General features: G+C 34.9%; 1 protein-coding gene and 1 pseudogene across 1 annotated transcript in view; both read right to left on the reverse strand.

Moving 5' to 3' along the window:
- The window catches only part of ERBB4 (erb-b2 receptor tyrosine kinase 4), a 694,050-nt gene that overhangs the window by 435,439 nt on the left and 237,710 nt on the right, over positions 1-20,901 (reverse strand). The window lies entirely within an intron of this gene.
- On the reverse strand, positions 11,399-12,087 carry LOC136125888 (18S rRNA aminocarboxypropyltransferase pseudogene; annotated as a pseudogene).

Here is a 20,901-nt window from a genome sequence, read left to right on the forward strand (position 1 = left end):
TTTCTTAGAACTGCAGGATATCTAAAACTAAGTAATAGTAGCAATTATCTTCATATTTTGAGGAGTTTAGATTCTGATGTGCTCACAATTATATGTATTAAGTGTAAGGTGGAACATTGGGACCTTGCCATCTGACTCAAAGGTTGTTCTGACCCTGCTCTGCCTGATAGTCAACACAATTACGGAACTGCCGCTGATCTAAATTGTTTCAGAGACTCATATTTGAAATGAATTATACTTTTAGAAATAATCAACCTGCAATAAAACTAATAACAGATAAAATGGCATACAACAAATTTTGTTTTGAATAAACATTGACAGAAAATGCACAAAATCTGACCTGAGAAAATGGGACTCAGTTAAAAAATGAAAGCTTTATAAAAGAAAATTCACAAATGAGAAATCCCATCAGATAATCTGTACTAATGAAGCAAATCATCATTTTAAGATCTACAAGGAAAATAATGTGTCCAATGAAAATAAATTTGGTAGGGAAAAAAGGCAGAATGGAAAACTACATCCAAAAAATATGTTCAGAAATTAAATTTCCTTAATACATTTCAATCCAGAAAATAATTTTAAAATCTGCACTAGGTCAAAACAGCAGAAGCAAAGCATCTAGTGGATTCAATTATTTTGAATCCAGTATAGATTCCTCCTTTGCTAGACTAGTAGCTCTTACTTCTCTTTCATGTTTATATTAAAAAAACGATTTGTCAAAAGTTTTAAAATATGATAAACAAGAAATATGTGTGAGTTGAATAACATGGTCACTGTAAAACTGAACCTTATGCCTGATCAAAAAGGACCATATTTATCAGAATCACATGGTATATCTGGCAGTGAGTACTATTATTTATATATATATATATATATCTGTCCCCAGTTCCTGGCACAGAGATCCAAAAACCCTTGTTAATTTTCTAAGTGATGAGAAGACTAAGTGGCATCTCTTGTTCTAATATTTGGTTTTGACCCTGTCCCTGACACAGGGCTCCTAAAACCCTCGTAAATTCCTAAGTGATAAAAGACTAGAAGCATCTTTTGTTGTAATGAGGCAACTCTGGGTGGGCTCCTCGGAGGTGAGCTGGTCACCAGAAAGACTAAGCCATGGTTAGAAGCTGGGTATTTTCAGCCTCACCCCTCACCCTCCAGAAAGGGGAAAAGGGTTGGAGATGCAGTTAATAATTGATCATGCCCACATGAGGAAGCCTCTATAATATTCCAGTAATTGTCGTTCAGAGAGCTTCCAGGTTGGTGAACACGCGGAAGTTTTGGGAGAGTGGGAGCAGAGAAGGCATGGAAGCTCCACACCCGTCTCCGCATACCTTGCCCTATGCACCTTTTCCATCTAGATGTTCATCTGTATCCTTTATCAGATCCTTTAATAAACTGATAAACATAAGTGTTCTGAGTTCTGTGAGCTGCTATAGCAAACTAATAAGCGTCCAAGGAGGAAGGTCTTTGGAACATTAGATCTATAGCTGGTTGGTAAGAAGCACAGGTGATAACCTGGGTTTACAACTGGAATCTGAAATGGAGGGGGAGGCAGAACTGTGGGACTGTTCCTTAACCTGTGGAATCTGATGCTATCTTCAAGGAGATAATGTTAGAACGAATTAAATTGTAGGACACCCAGCCGATGTCACAGAGAATTACTTGGTGTGGGGGAAAAACCTGCATTCATTTGGTGGCCAGGATTGTCAGAAATGTGAGTATTTTGTGTGAGACTCACACCAGACTCAGGGGGGAAAGAAAAACAGTAGAAGAAAACTGTTGTTTTGTTGGTTCTTTTTTTCCCCCCAACATAGGAAGGAAAAAACTGAAATTTTCAATTACCCTTAGGAATTAAAGAGGGCATAAAATGGTCCTTGTCTTCAAGATGTTTTTGTCTCATTGTGATGAGAGGGTAAGTGAAAAAGCACACAAGAAATACATGTGCTGAATGTTTAGAATACAGCAATTTCAATACCAATTTTTTGAGAATAGTTTCTTAAGAATTTTTGTTTTTTCAAAAGCAGAAGAGATATGACCAGAGGCTAAGCATTCTACATTTTACTTTTATGAAGCACTCGGAATAATATCCACCTTGTTTGGTGCTTTTATTAATCTCGATAAGGTCTGTGTTGATATTCTCTGCTATAAGGACATTTGGTGAAATAGCCACATAAAACAATTAAAATTATTAATAAGCCTCAACACACATTGTATTATTGCTGTCATTATCTATAACTTCCATTCAGTTTCCACTGCTTATAGTCTAGTCTAGGCCCTCATCATTCAATTCAATGTCAGTCTGTTTTGGGTCTTGAACGCTTCCAATATCTTCAAATTTTAATCCATCTATCATTGGCAGACTAATCATCCAAAACCAGTATTTTCCACACATCACTCCATGCTCAAGCCATGGAAAAGCCCTCTGACTTGCAGTAAAAGAACAGTAAATGAGGACTATACTTACATTTTCTTTTAGTGACTCAGGGTCAGTATCATACGTTTTAATACAGGCAGTCCCTGACTTATAATGGATCGATGGATTTTTCTGCTTTATGATGCAAAAGCAATATGCATTCAGTAAAAACTGTGCTTCAAGTTTTTTGATCTTTTCCTGGGCTAGCCATATGTGGTACAAAATACCCTCTTCTAATGCTGGGCAGCAGCAGCAACCCGCAGCTCCCCGTCAGACACTCTAATCACGGGGTTAAACGTCGCATGCACTTACTACCATTCTGTACTCACACAATCATTCTGTTTTACACTTTCAGTGCAGTATTCAATAAATTACATGAGATATTCAACACTTTATTATAAACTAGGTTCTGAGTTGGATGATATCGCCCAACTGTAGGCTAATATTCATAGTGCATTTAAGTTAGGCTTAATGATGTTCAGTTGGTTAGGTATATTGAATGCATTTTCAAATTAAGATATTTTCAACCCATGATGGTTATGTAACCCCATTGTAAGTTGAGAAAGACTTGTATAGAAAAGATGATAGATATTATGCTAAGTCTATTCCGACACTGGCCTTAAACTAGAAAACACTACCCTACATAAAAGCTTCGATATTTTATCTGGGGAAGGTTATCTTAGTTTACTACAATAGTAGTTTGTCTAAATAAATGAAAAAAAAAAAAGATGTTTCACTCTTTCTCCTTTGGAATCCTACTGTTCACTCCAAGAGATTAGGCTTTTCTTAGCTGAATACTGTCTAAAAAGAAAGTGAGTGAGTTGCATGATCCCTTCTCTGCTGCTTTTACTGGTGGCTAGAATTTAGAGATCTTCCCCATAAAATAAAATTAAATAAAAAATAAAGATACCACCAGTGGCATACTATCTTCACTTCAAAAATTTTTAATGAAATTGTGGTTGGCCTAAAGGACTTATCACCACAACTTATTATTGGGTCTAGTACTGTCAGTTTGTTCTTCTCTTCCACTAACATCCTTTTCTCTGCTTGAGGAGACACAGGTCTTATTTCTGAGGGTGATATAAAGAATAGCATTGAGTAGACCAGCCTCTGAGACTCCACAGAGCTTCTTAATGCATATGTGGCTCTGAGCTGGAAATGCAGACCAGATCCTTACATGATTTATTGGTGAGAAAGAGACTGAATCAACCACAAATCTTGCTCTTTCTTTCCTTCACTTACTTGTACTCTGTCAATGAGTTGATAGGTTCAGAGTGAGCAGTTTATGCTGCTTTCCTTTTAATTGGGAATCTATTCCTTATCCATTTTAGGTCAAGGCCTGTATCCTAAGGTGATAACTTCAGTCGTATGACTCTGGAAAACCACTTAAGTCTACTTGTATGACTTACATTAAAAATGACATTACCAAATGTAAAACCGATAGCTAGTGGGAAGCAGCCGCACAGCACAGGGCGATCAGCTGGTGCTTTGTGACCACCTAGGGCGGTGGGATAGGGAGGGTGAGAGGGAGGGAGACGCAAGAGGGAAAGAGGTATGGGGATATATGTATATGTATAGCTGATTCGCTTTGCTATAAAGCAGAAACTAACACACCATTGTAAAGCAATTGTACTCTAATAAAGATGTTAAAAAGAAAAAAATAAGACAACCTTCATGGCTGTTTATAATCTACTGGTGACCCCTGGCAGATTCAGACCATTACTCTACTAGGCAAACTCATTACTTCTTGATGGCCCAGGTCTGGAGGTCATTAGCTTCTTTCTTAGCAAAAAGAAGTACAGACTCCCCAGTTACATGGAGGCAACACCCTGAACTGCTGCCTTTATGTAAAAATGGTTATTGACTCCCAGGCAGAAGCAAATATCCCCCATTTATCCTTCTTACCTCATTCCCAAGCACACACACCAAAACCTCCCTTACAAGTATCAGAAATGTTTTTTTTTCCTCTGCTTAGAACTTTTCACTGTTTATGCTCAATGAGAGACAATAATCCTGTTAGGTTTACCACAATTTGTGTAAATATATGACAAAGACTCAATAATAAATGAAGTTTTAGTTACAATGACTCAAAAAGCAGTCATTGCAAGATTCCTCTATGAGTATGGTTGTGTGTGTTTGGGAAGTGGAGCTTTAGTTTCTTGTTTAACAGATATGTTCTTATTCTTAACAACCTACAATTCAAAATATAGCCCTGGGGGTAAAGGTAGATCGTATCAACCAAAGGAATAATGTTATGGTATTCTGAATTTTCTCAATTCGTAGCTTGAGAATATAAATTATTAACAACAAGAACAGCAACACATCTAGACCTAGATTTTATGAAACTACAAATCTATTCTCAGTGAGAAAATACAGAGATGATTATCAGAGTAGTTTTATTATCTAAAAAATCATGGAGTCCTGAGTTGGAAGTCCCAATTTGCTGTGCAGGAAAAAAGAACACTTTAGCTAGTTTTAATACTACATTCCCTGTATTTGGATATTTAATTCTTAAATAAATATATTTTTGAAATATACATAGAAGTGTGAACTAATCATAAATAAACACTTCAATAAAGTTTCACAATGTGAATCACTTGTGTAATCACCACTTAGGTGAAGATATAAAGCACTGCCAATGCCCAGGATTTCCCTTTGTGTCTCTTCACAGTCACTACACTCTCACCTTTCAAATGGCAACCTGACTTCTAGAAGCACAGATTAGTTTTACCTGTGTATCAATAAAATGACACAAGTGAATTATAGAGACTATACACTCTTGTGTCTCTTCTCTTTCATTCAACATTATCTTTCAACCATGTTATATTGAAAACAGTCATTCATTTACTTTAATTTGTTATATATTATTCCATTGCATACCTATAACAAAATTAATTACTCCATACTTCTATTGATTGAAGTTTAGGTTGTTACCAAGTAACGTTGCAATAAATATTAAAAAAATTTTTTTTAATTGAAGTATAGATGATTTACCATGTTTCAGGTGTACAGAAGTAAAGTAGTATATAGTAAAGTTTAGTATATAGATTATTTTCCCTTATAGGCTATTACAAAATATTGAGTATAGTTACCTGTGCTATACAGTAGATCCTTGTCAGTTATCTATTTTATATATAGTAATGCGTATATATTAATCCCAACCTCCTAACTTATCCCTTCCTCACCCCATTTTCCTTTGGTAACCAAAAGTTTGTTTTCCATGTCTGTGGGTCTATGTCTGTTTTGAAAATAAGTTCATTTGCATTTTTATTACTTTACATTCCACATATAAGTGGTATTTGTCTTTGTCTGACTTACTTCACTCAGTATGATAATCTCTAGGTCCATCCATGTTACTGAATTTTTAACCTTGTTTCAAAAAGTACCATGGGAACATCATTCCCAATTGTTGGCAGTTTGGTATCAGTTTAAGAAGTCTTCATGGGTTACTTTATCCTCAGTTAATGTTTTCCACCATTAGAACCCAAAGCTGGGTAGTTTGGGGAAATGCTCTTCGTTGAGTCACTTTTCTCAGCCTTAGCTAATCTTATGATTTCTTTCTTGTCCAAAGGAAAGGAAGTAAACTCCTGGAGATATGAAGGCCATATTTCTATGGCTTATCTCATTTTTCTCAGAATATTTAAATTTAATATAACTCTTATTAATAGAATTATTTCTATTTTCATTAACTTGTGAAACTTGATTTTCAGCAATGTGATGGAAAACAAAGTAAAGGAATAAACAATGACAGAGCACCAGTTGGTGTTGCACTATCAACAAATTTAGAGCTCAGACTTGTCAAAATTGTTTAATGAAGATATTACATGTAATGTAATTTTATGCTATAACATGTCAGCATTCATATTTTAAAAACATCTATATTAAAAATATACTGCATATGGTTGTCAGGTATCATTACTCGTAAAGGTCCATATATTTTATTCTGAGTTTAAGTTCTCTTCATTGTGTGTGTGTATATGTGAAACATTCCTTCTCTAATAGTAATTGCTAGCTGATATTTTTAACTTTCTTCCTTGGCAAAAGAGAGCTGGCAACCATACACCAGTCCCTCCAAACAAATGAAAAAAAAATTGCTAATTCATAAAGCCTAAAAGTCTGGGAAGCCTCAATATAAAGAACCATTTTAATCTGTGTATATATCCTGAATTTCTGCTCCTAAAAATCCTTTTACCCTAAAACATCCTCAGAGCAAGTAGAAGATCAGCTGTACTATACTACATTTTATATAAGATAGAATCTTCCTAGAACAACCTGAAATTTACTTTTTTCTTCTTTCTAGGTTTTCTTTAGCTTGGTTTCTGAATTTTAATCAAAACATACAAATTTTAAAAAGAGAATAAAAGGAATAATAGAAAATCCAACTTGGAACAAAAACCAATAACAATTTCATAAGCCTCAGCATATTCTGAGAAATAAGTTAAAAGCACATTTTCAAACATATTTCTTACCATATTTTAATACAATTAATCTACCTGAAACTTTTTCATTAGTGTAAACTCTATTACAAAGGTAAATATGAGATTAAAGGTTAATGTTTTACACATTATGATAAGTAGCTTACGAGGCAAAATGATTATCTAAAAAGAGGGATTTTGAAGCCACTGAACTCTCCAGTTTGGGGGAATGCATGCATTTATTACTGTAGGATTAAAGTACATAGGTAAGAATCTAATGACAATAAATCTTCTGTCACCTGCCTGAGGAAAAGTTTGAGTGCCTCTAGGATCTGAGAGGATGCAATTAACGAAGGCATGATCAATGTAAGTATGCTGTTTATTTCTCTAATTTGAAGGCATGCGTCTGTTTCTCAAGGTAACATCCACATACACCCACTTATAGACATAACTGCAGTTATGTTTATATGTATATGTATTGTCATTAGGGGAATAAGACTGAAGGGTCCAGAGGGAGTGGGAAAGAGACATGGAGAAAGCAAAGGAGACAGAATTCACAGTAATACAGAGACCAACAGGTAGAGGAATGAGCAATGGCAATGAGCTGGCTGATGCACACAGCGAGGAAAAGCAGTAAACCAAGTTAGGAGACTGAGTATTGCCCCTCACACTTCCGGTGTCATGACTAATTGCATAACCAAGGTTATCTGCTTTGATTCTCCAGAACTGTTAAGAATATAAAAGTATATTCAGTAAATCTACTTTCCTAAATGTGAAATTCAGAATTTATGAAATTAAAAGTCAAAACAAATGTTTAGGGACTAATCAAAATAAAGTCCGTAATAGAATTTGATTTAGATCATTTTGTGCTAGCTTACCAAGATTCTCCACCAAGTTAAATAAGGAACACAACCAACCAAAACAAGGAATGGAGGTTAACAAAACTATAGTTCATAAAGGGCCATATTTTTCCTACCAGCCATAAGAATCTTGGCTAGCATTTTCTCTCTTAGCTATTGACAAAAACCTAGTTGTATATAAGATATAAAACTCTGAGATAGATGTTAGATAGAATATAGAAATATACTTTCTATTACAATCTGGTATGTTGTATGATTTTCCCATTCCAAATAGACAATGTATCCTTCAACTCAATGTGATAATCCTACCCTCTGTCTCCCTCACAGATGTATTGTTAAAATTAATTCAATTTTAATCTTCAAAGATGTAATGAATTGAGTTATTCAGCAAACAATGAAATCTAAATGAACAAGCAATGTTGTCATCCAGTTTCCTCTAGACAAGGTCTTTTGATAGGGGCAGTTCACAAATATACAGTGACCATAATTTATGAGCTGTAACTTGATCATCACCTCCCTGTCTGGTTCACCTGTATTATCTAAGTTTTGTCAAATTACAAATATATTTGGATTCATTTTATGTAGGCTAAATTTCATGAATAGTTTCATATACATATTTATTTTATAAACTTAGGTGACAAAATTATTCAGGTAAATGTCTATTTTAAAAAATCACTCTGTGTGTGATTAATTTTAATATTAAAACTCCCCAAAGTGAATTTTAAATTTAAAGTTACAGAGCTATGTCTTCCTGGGGAAAAAAAAAAGAAAGAAAACAAAACAAAAAAACACCAAAACAAACACACACGCACAATTAACCCTGACTTCCTAGGGAAATATTTCCTTGTTTTATCATAAAAATACTTTGTGGGTGGTAACTCAATTTGTGAATAAATTGCTTATGACCTCACATTGGATGTGAAAGCTGAAGACAAGAATGATGAACATGGGACTTCCCTGGTGGCACACTGGTTAAGAGTCCGCCTGCCAATGCAGAGGACACAGGTTTGAGCCCTGGTCTGGGAAGATCCCACTTGCTGAGGAGCAGCTAAGCCCGTGCGCCACAGCTATTGAGACTATGCTCTAGAGCCTGCGAGCTACAGTGACTGAGCCTGTGTGCCTAGAGCCCGTACTCCCCAACGAGATAAACCAACACAATGAGAAGACCATGCACCACAACAAAGAGTAGCCCCCGCTCGCTGCAACTAGAGAAAGCCCGCACACAGCAACAAAGACCCAACGCAGCCAAAAATAAATAAATAAATATTTTTTTTCAAAATTAAAAAAAACAGAATGATGAACGTGAAACATGCAATTAGTAGGTTATACACCCGGAAGTGATCAATTCTGTAAGACTCACCTCCACAATGTGCAATAAGTAGAAACGGTTAACTCTAAAGTATAAGAAATGCAAAGCATTTCTATTAACCTCTTGTATTATTTGTGGTAGATAAATCACAGATTAATAATTCATTTCAAACTTATGGTATCAATGGTAAAACAAAATAAAGTTGTTGATGTAATCATTAAACTTCTCTCACAAGTTGCAATAATTGTGTAAAAACATAAATGGTTGTTATTTATGCCAAAAAGTCTCTTGGCATTCATCCTAAGTATTTGTCAAAAGTCAGTTTGATTCTGGAAGGCAGTGTTGGAAAAGCCAAAGATCAATTGCCATTGTAAGTCATAAACTCTTTTTGTAAAAATTAATTAATTAATTTATTTATTTATTTACAGCTGTGTTGGGTCTTCGTTTCTGTGCGAGGGCTTTCTCTAGTTGCGGCAAGTGGGGGCCATTCTTCATTGCGGTGCACAGGCCCCTCACTATCGTGGCCTCTCTTGTTGCGGTGCACAGGCTCCAGACACGCAGGCTCAGTAGTTGTGGCGCACGGGCTTAGTTGCTCTGCAGCATGTTGGATCTTCCCAGACCAGGGCTCGAACCCGTGTCCCCTGCATTGGCAGGCAGACTCTCAACCACAGCGCCACCAGGGAAGCCCCATAAGTCATAAACTCTAAAAAGCTCTTTCATGAATAATAAGGGAAGTTTAGCATGGTTGTATGATAGAAAAAAAAAAAGGATATTGCCTTTCACTCTTTGTAATTTGACTCGATTTGTGCTTTTTAATTACTCCAGTTATTTTCTAATAGTTCAACATTATTCTGATTAATTTCTAGCTACAGGGTCTTCAAAAGATTGTTATAAACCTAACTCTCTTAAATTGCTGCTTTCTTTGTTTTAGCAAGCACCGAAAAACTCATAAAACAAGTTTATTCATGTCAAATTTTAGATTAAAAACAGATTGCTCCTTTTATGTGATAACAGAGCTGAAGCAAGAGGAAGTCACCTCAATTATCATTGTCTCTGGGTTTTATTGTGCACTACCCATCTAAGATACATAATTACCCAGGCCTTCTAACTTGCAAGCAATTCACACATTTAAAAGTCTATAATTTTCTGCATTTCTGCCCCCTTGCTGGCACAAAGTTTATTGACAGTAAATATTGTAAATTTCTATTTTTTTCCATAGAAATACTTGGTGCTATGGAACTGATAGAGAGATGACTTTTCAAATGGTAGGAATCTCAAGCAATGTATTATTTAAATATTAAAAATAGGATTATTCATGACTACATTAAAACTATCATGGGGTTAGGTTTTATAATAAATAACCACTAAAATAATTTTATATAAAATAAATTATTTCTTAATTCTCTTTATTTTTGAAATAAAAGGAAATACATTATTAAAAGAATTAGGGCAAATGTAAAGGCAATATAGACGTAATGCAAAAAACAATTTGAATATCACCATTAACAACATTATATATATATTTTTAAAAAGATTAATATTAGAGACTAACAATAAATTGTTTTTATAATTTTCTCATCTATCACAGGTGATATTTGCACTATATACACACACATATACATACTCCCATGTGTGTGAATACACATAATATTTTATATTTTGAATACTGGGGACAATAGTTATATATAATCAAAATACATACTTAGAAGGAAGCATCCTTAGACAGATAATAAGCTATTTATATCAAATTCAAACATTTATGGAGCACTTAGATGTTTAGCTTTATGCTGGGTTCTGTAGAAGATGTAAATTAATTATCTGTCAACCTGTTATATGCAGGGATCAATCACTCTATCTCATTGACAGCAGTGTATCAATGTGATGTAGCTAGTAGGTCTCACTGTTATTTCACTGAGGCCCTAATGAGACAAAGGTGATCTAAGTTTTGAAAAGAAACAAGAGAATAGAAAAAAAAATAGGTCTTGGGTTGTCTTTAAGAATTAAAATAGTTATAAAAAATGAAGAAATAGGTGTATGTAATTAATAAACAGTAAGGAAACAAATAAAATAGAACAGAGGATCTGTAATGCTGACTAATGGGGTAATAAAATTAGCATATTAAATTTTTGACTATTCTTGAAGACAAAAAATATTTTTTTTCAATTTTAAGCATAATGTCGTGTGATTTTTTTTAAAAGGCAATTCCTTTTCTAATTCTACCTTTAATGTTGTAAATTATTTAAGTTGCATCTAAGTCAATATAACATATAGCCACCCAATAAAATTGTAATCGACCTTGATATCACTGACATATTCGAAGACACTAGTAAAAGGAAGAACTTTATCTCTCTTCAAAACCTCATTCAAGATTCTGATGGCATGGCACATAGGACAATCATTAGGTCTAGAAAGTATATCTTTGTTGTTTCTTAATTCCTTTCTAAACATCTGTTGGTGCACTGGCTTAGGCACCTTTCCCTTGCCTTGCCTTCTCCTCTGCTGCTGCTGTGTCCTTGGCCCATGGCGTCAGGGCCTTGACTCTCAGACTCATCCCTACTGTCAACACTGTCTCTGAGCAGCCAGGGGTCACCATGGGCTTGTTGGGATTTGCAAACACCTGCCCTGAATTCACATCAAAGGGATCAATTTCCTCTTTCTGGGGCTCCCTTTAGCACTACTCAGGAGCTCCTTCCCTGCCTGGGGCACCCACTCCAGGATGCTACAAGCCAAGTACTTGCTCGGAAGCTGTTGGTTCACATCCAGCAAGTCCTTGCCCCACTTAAACTTCTGCAGCCAAAGGACAGCAAGTTCCGAAAAGCTCTGGATGCAGAAGGTGGCAACAGAAACCTCCACTGAAGACAGTTTGCAGGGTCAGCCATAGTTCACAGCGCTGGCAGCCACTCAGTGGGTCAGTAGCCACAGGAGGCTCTCCAGCATCTTCCCAAATGTCATCTCCTCCAGTCTGACACAGGAACTGTCTAGGATGGGAACACCTGATTGTGTCACCAGCTGCCTATCTGCCAGGACATAAGGCTGAGCACAAGATGACCGGACCCATGGCCCAGGCCCAGGCAGTGCACCAAGTCCAGGCATGTCAGCTTGTGGCTGATGCTGGGTGGAGGGTCACAGTAGACCAGCTCCCACAGGGCCAGCAAGAGAGCCCCCACTGGTCCCTGGTTGCCCTCATCCCCGCTACCAATGTTTCCATAGACACTTGAAGCTGGACCCCAACAGTGGCCCCAGGACTCCCAGAAAAGACACCTTCTGCCCCCACCCCCGCCACCCAGTTTTGCTCCTGTGGCCCATGGCAGGGAGCCAGAGTCCCTCTGTTACCACTTCACCTTTTAAACTAAATAACCCTAATAATTTAAGTAGTCTTTTGATTACCTCAAAACTATGCAGAATGCTATACATATGTAAGTCACTAAATAAAGTTTAGATATGTTGATTTAATCAAAATTCTTTTTCACTCAACCTCCCAACCCCTCATTACCAAACACATACACATTTAGATACAGCCCGTCTTTGCTTAGAATTTTATGGGAGATAATATAAATGGGAAATTTTAAAATTGTTTTCTATATTATATTTCTATTTTTAATGGAATTTTATTTTGTTATGAAAAGTTTCAATTTCCAGGAATTGTAATTTCAGACTTTGGGGCAAGAGCTAATGAAAGATCCACAATTAAAATACCTAAATTGAACTGTTTAAACAGTGAATCAAATCAGAGTGCTGAGATCAGTATCACAAAGCAAAACATTAAGATTGGTATCACAGAGAATCCATCCTGGACTAGGTAACTAATTTTTCTCTGTCTTCACGATCAGATGATTGCATTTATCCAACAATTTCACTTTAAACACATTGGCATTATTTTAATCTCTCTCTACCCTGTACTTTCCTTTTTCTTATTTTAAGTCTTATAATCATTATACTTTCAATGTTTCTTCTTCACTCTCAATGCTACGTCATAGTGTTAAGTCATGATTGACCAAATATCCAAACTAAAAAACTTATAAAGTATAGGTTGGAAGAGAGACAAGCTAGAAGACAAAGAGGGGCAAGAGAAAAAGAGAGACAGAGAGATACCAAGAGACAGATACAGAGAAATGGGGAGTCAGTGATATGTTCCTTTTAAATTAAAGAGGAACAATACTAGAATCAAAGTAACCAATTAGGGGCTTCCCTGGTGGCGCAGTGGTTGAGAATCTGCCTGCTAATGCAGGGGACACGGGTTCGAGCCCTGGTCTGGGAGGATCCCACCTGCCTTGGAGCAACTAGGCCCGTGAGCCACAACTACTGAGCCTATGCGTCTGGAGCCTGTGCTCCGCAACAAGAGAGGCTGCGATAGTGAGAGGCCCATGCACCGCGATGAAGACTGGCCCCCACTTACCACAACTAAAGAAAGCCCTCGCACAGAAACGAAGACCCAACACAGCAAAAATAAATTAATTAATTAATAAACTCCTATCCTCAACATCTCCTTTGGAAAAAAAAAAAAAGTAACCAATTAGAAAACAAATTCAGTACTCCTGTATTTATACTTCAGTGGCTTAACCTATAATAATAAATATGACAGACAGAAAAGGACAAATGTGAAATGTTACCAAATATGACAGATAATTGAAAAGGACTCTAATTTTACTCACAGTTTGATTCTGAATAGGAAAATGTGGTAACATTAACAGAAAGTGCAAGGTAAGAAAATCATCTTATTTCTGATTTTAAAAACCTGAATTTTGTTTAGGTTGTTTTGTTGGAGGTGATGATTGAGCACCTAAATACTAATTTTGAGCACACAGTGAATGTATTTAACTGGATTAGCTTCCCAACAAGCAGCCATTGGGGAGTTACTATTTTGAATATAGAACAGACATTCTAAATGTTTTACATTTATATATCAGGAGAATTAGTAAGGAAAAAATTACACATGTGGCAAATCCTTTTGTATCTCTACCTAAAATGATAAAGATTGATGAGAATTATACTAGTGACAGTCCATTGTAGACAACATTTAAAAGCTCTATTATGGGTATCCCTTTTTGTTCCTGCTATGATGTCTACTAAAATGTCTTAAGACCTTTCAATATTTTTGCAAATAAACCTAAGTAAAGTATAAATGTCAAAAATACTTCTCGGGCTTCCCTGGTGGCACAGTAGTTGAGAGTCCGCCTGCCGATGCAGGGGACGCGGGTTCATGCCCCGGTCCGGGAAGATCCCACATGCCGCAGAGCGGCTGGGCCCGTGAGCCATGGCCGCTGAGCCTGTGCGTCCGGAGCCTGTGCTCCGCAATGGGAGACTTTGGAAAATCTGTCTTGACCATAAGATAAAACGGTTCTAAAGAATGCACAACTTTTGGGGGTCTTTCTAACATCTTGGATTGGCATCTCCTTACTACTTAGTGTCCAACATCTTTTGTGGAGTATCTTGACAAGAAAGGATGTATTCTACTTAAAATACTCAGATGATGAGCCTTTGCATAGGCAAAATAGGTTTGTAATAATTTTATCTACTTCATAAGAAAACAAAATTTTTTGATAAGGCATAACTGAAATGCAATGTTGGGACCAGAAAGCGTTATGCTAAACCAAACCACAAAATCAGGTTTTGTGATTTAGTTTAAAAGGGTATCTCAAAGAACAAAGACCACCCTGTTCCTGACTATTTGGATGCCTATTAGGCACAACTAACTACCACTCCCAACATACTTCTCCATCAGTCTTTCCCATATTAGTTAATATTTTATCAGTTAATGGCACTATCATACACCCACATACTCAGAACAAAGAGCAAGAAGTCATTTCTATTTGTAACCCAATCCAACCACAAGTCTTACTAATTCTATCTCCAAAATAGATTATGAAATGGCTACATTATTTCCCATTTCCATCATGCTCTCTTGGAATAAATTGAGAGACTCCAACTCTTTTTAAAATGTGAAATAATACTATGCTCATTTAAAACCCTTCTATTGATTCCTCTTGTAATTAGAATTACATGCAAACTTTTACCGTGACCCATAAAAGGTACTTTATGATCTTCCCCTGGACTCTTTTCTGACCTTATCTCCTATCATTCCTAGTGCTTACTATTCTCCTTTAAACTTCTTTCTTTTTCACGAACATAACTAGCTTATTCCTGTCTATTGACAGAGCTCTATAATATCATATAGCATTAGTTGATTCTGTGACTAATGTTAATCACAGTTTTTAAACAGCATCATCTAAGCTTGTCTTCTTATAAAAATCCTCAGTAACTTGCAAATAAAAGCAAATATAAATTTGAAAATATACCAACAGACTTATGACAATGAACACACTGACCTAAAAGTATCTATGGCTTTTATTTTTCTGTTCTAGTGTTCTTAAATTCCAATGTGATTTGAACAACACAATTAATCTGAACTGCCACAGAACATAACTTGTATAAAATGGCAATTGAGTCTATACTTTTTTTTCAGAAACTTGTTAATTTTGTCCAATGTAGATAAAGAACGAGACAGTGTAGTTAATAAGTTATTATATCTGCTCCTCACTATATTCTTTACGGGTTTTGATTCAGCTATATAAAAACAACAATCCAGGCAGAAAATTGGCAAATGGACCTGAAACTCATATTTTATCCAGTGAAATCATCTCATAATCATTTGTAAGAATTGAACATTTCTGCAAATACACAGATCTTCAAAGGGCAAAATTTACAATTATATAAATACACACCACCCAATGATAAAGATAAAATAAATTTCAAAAATGGTAAAATACGGTTTTAAAATGAAAGTTTATAAACTTGTAATAGTGGCATACCAGAATTGGTAAGATTTTAAACATAATATTAAAAACCACATGGAATGCCATTATATATATGGCCTATTCTTATAAAGCAGTTTATTTTTTTCAAATCAGCTATTAAATTGAATCTTTGTGCAATTCAATAAAATATATAAAACAAACAATATGTTTATTGTTATACATAACAAATGTTCACATAAAAATTATGTTTTCCAGTCTGCGTACTATATGTGCTCATTCCATCCCATAATAATCAATCTCTATGATTGAGGAATTCCACTGCTCTGCTCTGGAAATTACTAGCACTCTTTGCTTTTCAAAGAAAGGCATTATTTACAATCATGACCTCTGTTTAGGAATGGAGCAAGATCCATATTACTCTTTAAAGTTATCAGACCCTACTATGATATCCAGGATTATATGAATATATGAGGGGTTTTCTTGGATAGCAGCTCTTCCTCTGTTTAACAACTATCTTTGAAGATTTTAGGCCAGGCTTTTTTAGATCGGAAAGAATCTGGTATGTTTTAGCGGAAGGTGAAACATGCTTATAGCGTGGACGGTCTGTCAAGGAAAGTGTTGGCAGGTTAAGCTAGAGAGGAAGATAAAGGGTATCTAGAAAATAGGTAGCTCTTAATCTCACAGAAAATTTAGACTTGAAGCAATAAGAATTAGAAAATTAATGAAACTGCTGATTTATAACTATGCTTCTCTCTTCAGGGTTTATTTTTTTAATTTTTTGGGGGGGGTATTATCTTTTTTATTATAAACACTCTAGTGGTGTGAAGTGGTATCTCACTGTTTTTTGTTTTTAATATCTTTATTGGAGTATAATTATTTTACAATGTTGTGTTAGTTTCTGCTGTACAACAAAGTGAATCAGCTATATGTATACATATATCCCCATATCCCCTCTTTCTTGAGCTTCCTTCCCACCTTCCCTACCCCACCCCTCTAGGATGTCACAAAGCATCGAGCTGATCTCCCTGTGCTATGCAGCAGCTTCCCACTAGCCATACATTTTACATTTGGTAGTGTCTCTTCAGGTTTTAGAACTCAAATCATTCTTGTTCCCATGGGTGGATATTGCTAAACATGGTTTTATGGTTAGCTCTCAGGATTTTTCTAATATGTCTAGGCCTTTTAAATGAAGCATAAATTGTTCATATGAACATTTTAGACTAGATGGCACCGTGGAAACAAATGATGTTGAAGATGTTGTGTGAATAAATAATACAGAATTATCTTTAAAATCTGATATTCATAAGTGATCGTTTTTATCTTTTCATTGATCCTATATGTTCTCTAGCTCAGCTATTGGGCTGTTCTTTGGTGAAAGAAACCCTAATTGTAACCCCATATTGTATTGAAAGAAGTTCATAATGTAAATTATATTGAATGACTGAATTAATAAATACTTAAAAAAATTATTTGGTGTCATGGTCCATGCCTTTTCCACTATACCTCTCAATTTTTTTCTGACTCAATTTTCCACCAGTTTCTGAAACAATGTCTCAAGTTCATTACATTCACCATGTCTAAATCCCAATTTTCCTCATTTCTCAGAGAGTCTATTGCATAAACTCCTAAACAGGATCCTTGTCTTGATTTTTTTTCTAAAATAAAAACATTATGTTGCTCCCTGCATAAAAATATTCAATGACTTACCATTTCCTCTAAGATAAAATATAAGTATCCCTGTCTTAGCATATAAGCCACTTTAGAATCTAGTCTTAACAATTTGTCATTTGATTTGTAACCATTCCATTACATGAACCCTTTGATCCAGTCACACTGAATAGCTTCAATCCTGCCAGAACACACTATATTATCATGAAACACAGTATAGCACTGTGGTTAAGAGCCCAGACCTTGAAGCCAGATTGCCTGATGTATGTCAGACATATGGTAAGCTTACAACAATAGCTGGCACAAGGTTGACTATAGAGTGATATGATAACTACTCCAGTGTACAACTAATCCTTTCTCCACATGCCTCCTCATCCTGGCAAAATTTAGCTCAAATGTAACTTCATGTAACGTGGTATGGTATCATCCATCTTTCCAGTTGTTATCCTATAATAATTACATCTTATATAATAGTTACATTTTACATATTAATTGCATTTAATTACACAACATTTTATCACCTAGTAGCATTCTGGTCTGTTTATATTTTTTCCCTACCACTGCAAACTTTTTTCATTAGATTGTGGAGGCCAATTTGTTATTTTAGTAACACTAGTACCTAGCATATTGCCTGGCACATAGGAGAATTTTCAATAAATGTTTGTTAAACTAAGGTAAAATAATGTATAAATTAAATCACATCGCTTAAAATACAACATTGAAAAAAAAGAAACTCAGCTCCATTTAAGGAACATTTCTATATCCTGTTAGAGTACACTTATTAAATTTTTCTATTAGAATATTATTAATATATAAATTATATTAATACATTTAGTATTCCTCTTTCTTTCATGATTTTAAGCTTTCTACAGGAGTTTCTTCTAAAAGTAGCCCCACAAAATCCTGTTTAATTTTACCCTTAAATTTCTATAGATGCCAACTGACTTATCTGGGTGGCTTGCTGGTTTTAATTTTCTTGAGAACTAATAAGAGCCCACTGTCTTTCTTGAGATCTGATTTTTGTAGCATTTCATCATTTTGTGTTTCTTTTTCCAACTTGTTTCCTTCTTCTTCCTGTCTATCACTCATTTTATTGTTACGTATACAATTCTAATAAGATTTCTAAAATTTTAATTAAAAAATTATTCCATTTAGCATTCCATAGATTGGGGAATAAAACTCAATAAATACTATCTCAATGCATTTCATTGTTCCTGCCAATTAACTACAAAACATTTTTTTTCTTTTTACTCCTCGAGCACCAGTGACCATAAAAAATGCAATTCTTTCCTGAAGTTACGTCAAGATTATAAAATGCCTTTTAAGTTTCTTTTTTTACGTAATTGTGACAGTATATAGAAATACACTGTCCCAACTACTCACATTCTACTTAAGTGATATTTTGCTACTGATATGGCCTATTATTTCAAAACCAAGTCCCTTATTGTGGTATTCATATTATTTTAAAAATAGGATTAGAAAATATACTGCTGAATTAAAGGGAAGATTTCTAAAGACTTAGAAAATAAATTACTATTAGATTAGTATTCTAATATCTATCAAGTGATATTACTAATAGACCAATTAGAAATCACTAGCACCTATTATGGTACTGTAATAACCTTCACATAAATAAAACATTACAATATATATGAAGCACATAAATAATGGAATTAAAATAGGGTATTCCAAATCAGAATACACAAGGTGCAAAGGGGCACCTTAAAACTTACAGGTAAATTTTTATTACAAGCAATGCTGCTTTACCAAAACAAAACAAGATAAAAACATATTTTCAGTCCCTACTTCTGTGAATTTCAGAGATATCAATGAGACTCTTTGAGTCTATAACTTGTGAAATACAGAATATTAGGTTTTGATGAAGAGCACCTGCTCTAGGTTGATTTCTCATTATCTGGATCAGTTAGAAGGGAGTTCAATTACTCGTTCATTCGAAAACAAGCAACTATTAGTTTCTGTCATGTAGCAAGCATGGTGCTGGGCCCTGACACAAATTTATTTAAGACCTGAACTAATTTTTAAGAATTCACAACTTAGTGTGGAAACATAAGTCTAATATCACATCATCATGGCTATCATCACGTGCTATCATCATGGCTGCATATTTTAGTAGCATCGCACAGGAAGTAAATAACTTCTACTGAAAACATTGTAGAAAGTCAGGCTACCAAGGAGCATAAAATCGGGAGAAAGAAGAAAAACACAACATAGGAGGTAAAAGGTGTCAGTTCAGAATACTTTAAGATATCAAAAGATATTTGAGTTAACTCCTATTCACTGGGCCCATGTTTTCCGGTAAATAATCAAATAATTTGATCTGTGCCAATGGATTAATCAATTTGACACTACTCCTTTACGATATCCTTTTTAAAGGGCCTTTTACAAAAGCAATACCTTGACAACAAGGAAAAACTTTAATAATAGGTCATTCAGACTCTATTGTGTGCAAATATTAGAGCATAGAGCCATACATATTCTCATGTACTACATCTATATTAAATGGCATTTTGAGCAGTAAGTATAGGACAACACTTCAAATCTTATTTTAAAAATGAATTAAGGAACTCTAAATTAAGCAAAAGCTCTCTAATGTGTTTACATTTATAAGCAAAGGATATACATTTCTGTTATAAATAACTTTTAAAATTCTGTCTAAATACATTATGGTGAACATAAATTTAATTAACAACTGTGGCTAATACTTTTTCTTCTTATAGGCAACACTAACCTAGTAAACACAGATTCATAAGACTATATGTGTTCACTGTATAGAAATATATGGAGAGAAAGAGAGAAGGAGAGAAAAAATGTCCAAAGGGTAGATAAGGTACTAATAAGGCTACTAAGTAAGGATGGTACTAAGAGATGCAGAGGGTACAAGAAGCAGGCCTGTAAATAAAAATCACCGGATTAAATAAGCACACACATTTTAATGTTGTGCTTTGTGAAGTTAGACATACATTTTAATAATTGCTTTTAATGATTATTCATGAATGAATTATATATTAACTCTCTAGACTAAAAATATCATTCCATGTTTGCTAAATAACATTTCCTCAAATGAAAAAACAATTATATATGAAAAGGATAAAACCTTTCTCATCATTAGTACTTCTGTAAAGTCTTTGTATTTGATCTTGCTATAATTAATGCTCGGTTTGTTAGGACATTTCCACATCACAAATTAAAACATTCAAGTACACAGATGGATATAATGTATACAGGGAAAATGAATTATTTTGCAGTGAGCCTAATAATAGAATTATATGTGTACCAATTTATGGCTTTGCATAGAAGACTATGCAAATGTCAGTTTAAAAAATAGAAAAAAGGTTTTCTCCTTCTGTTCTTTCTTGAGAACACTAATTGTTCTAAAAATCTGGGCCTGTGTAAAGATGTTCTGAGTTAGGAGTATAAAAATTCCAACCAGCTTGTAGAAAAAGAATAGATTCTCAAATGATCA

The sequence above is a fragment of the Phocoena phocoena genome, chromosome 7, assembly GCF_963924675.1.
Source record: "Phocoena phocoena chromosome 7, mPhoPho1.1, whole genome shotgun sequence".
In the NCBI taxonomy this organism is placed as follows: domain Eukaryota; kingdom Metazoa; phylum Chordata; class Mammalia; order Artiodactyla; family Phocoenidae; genus Phocoena; species Phocoena phocoena.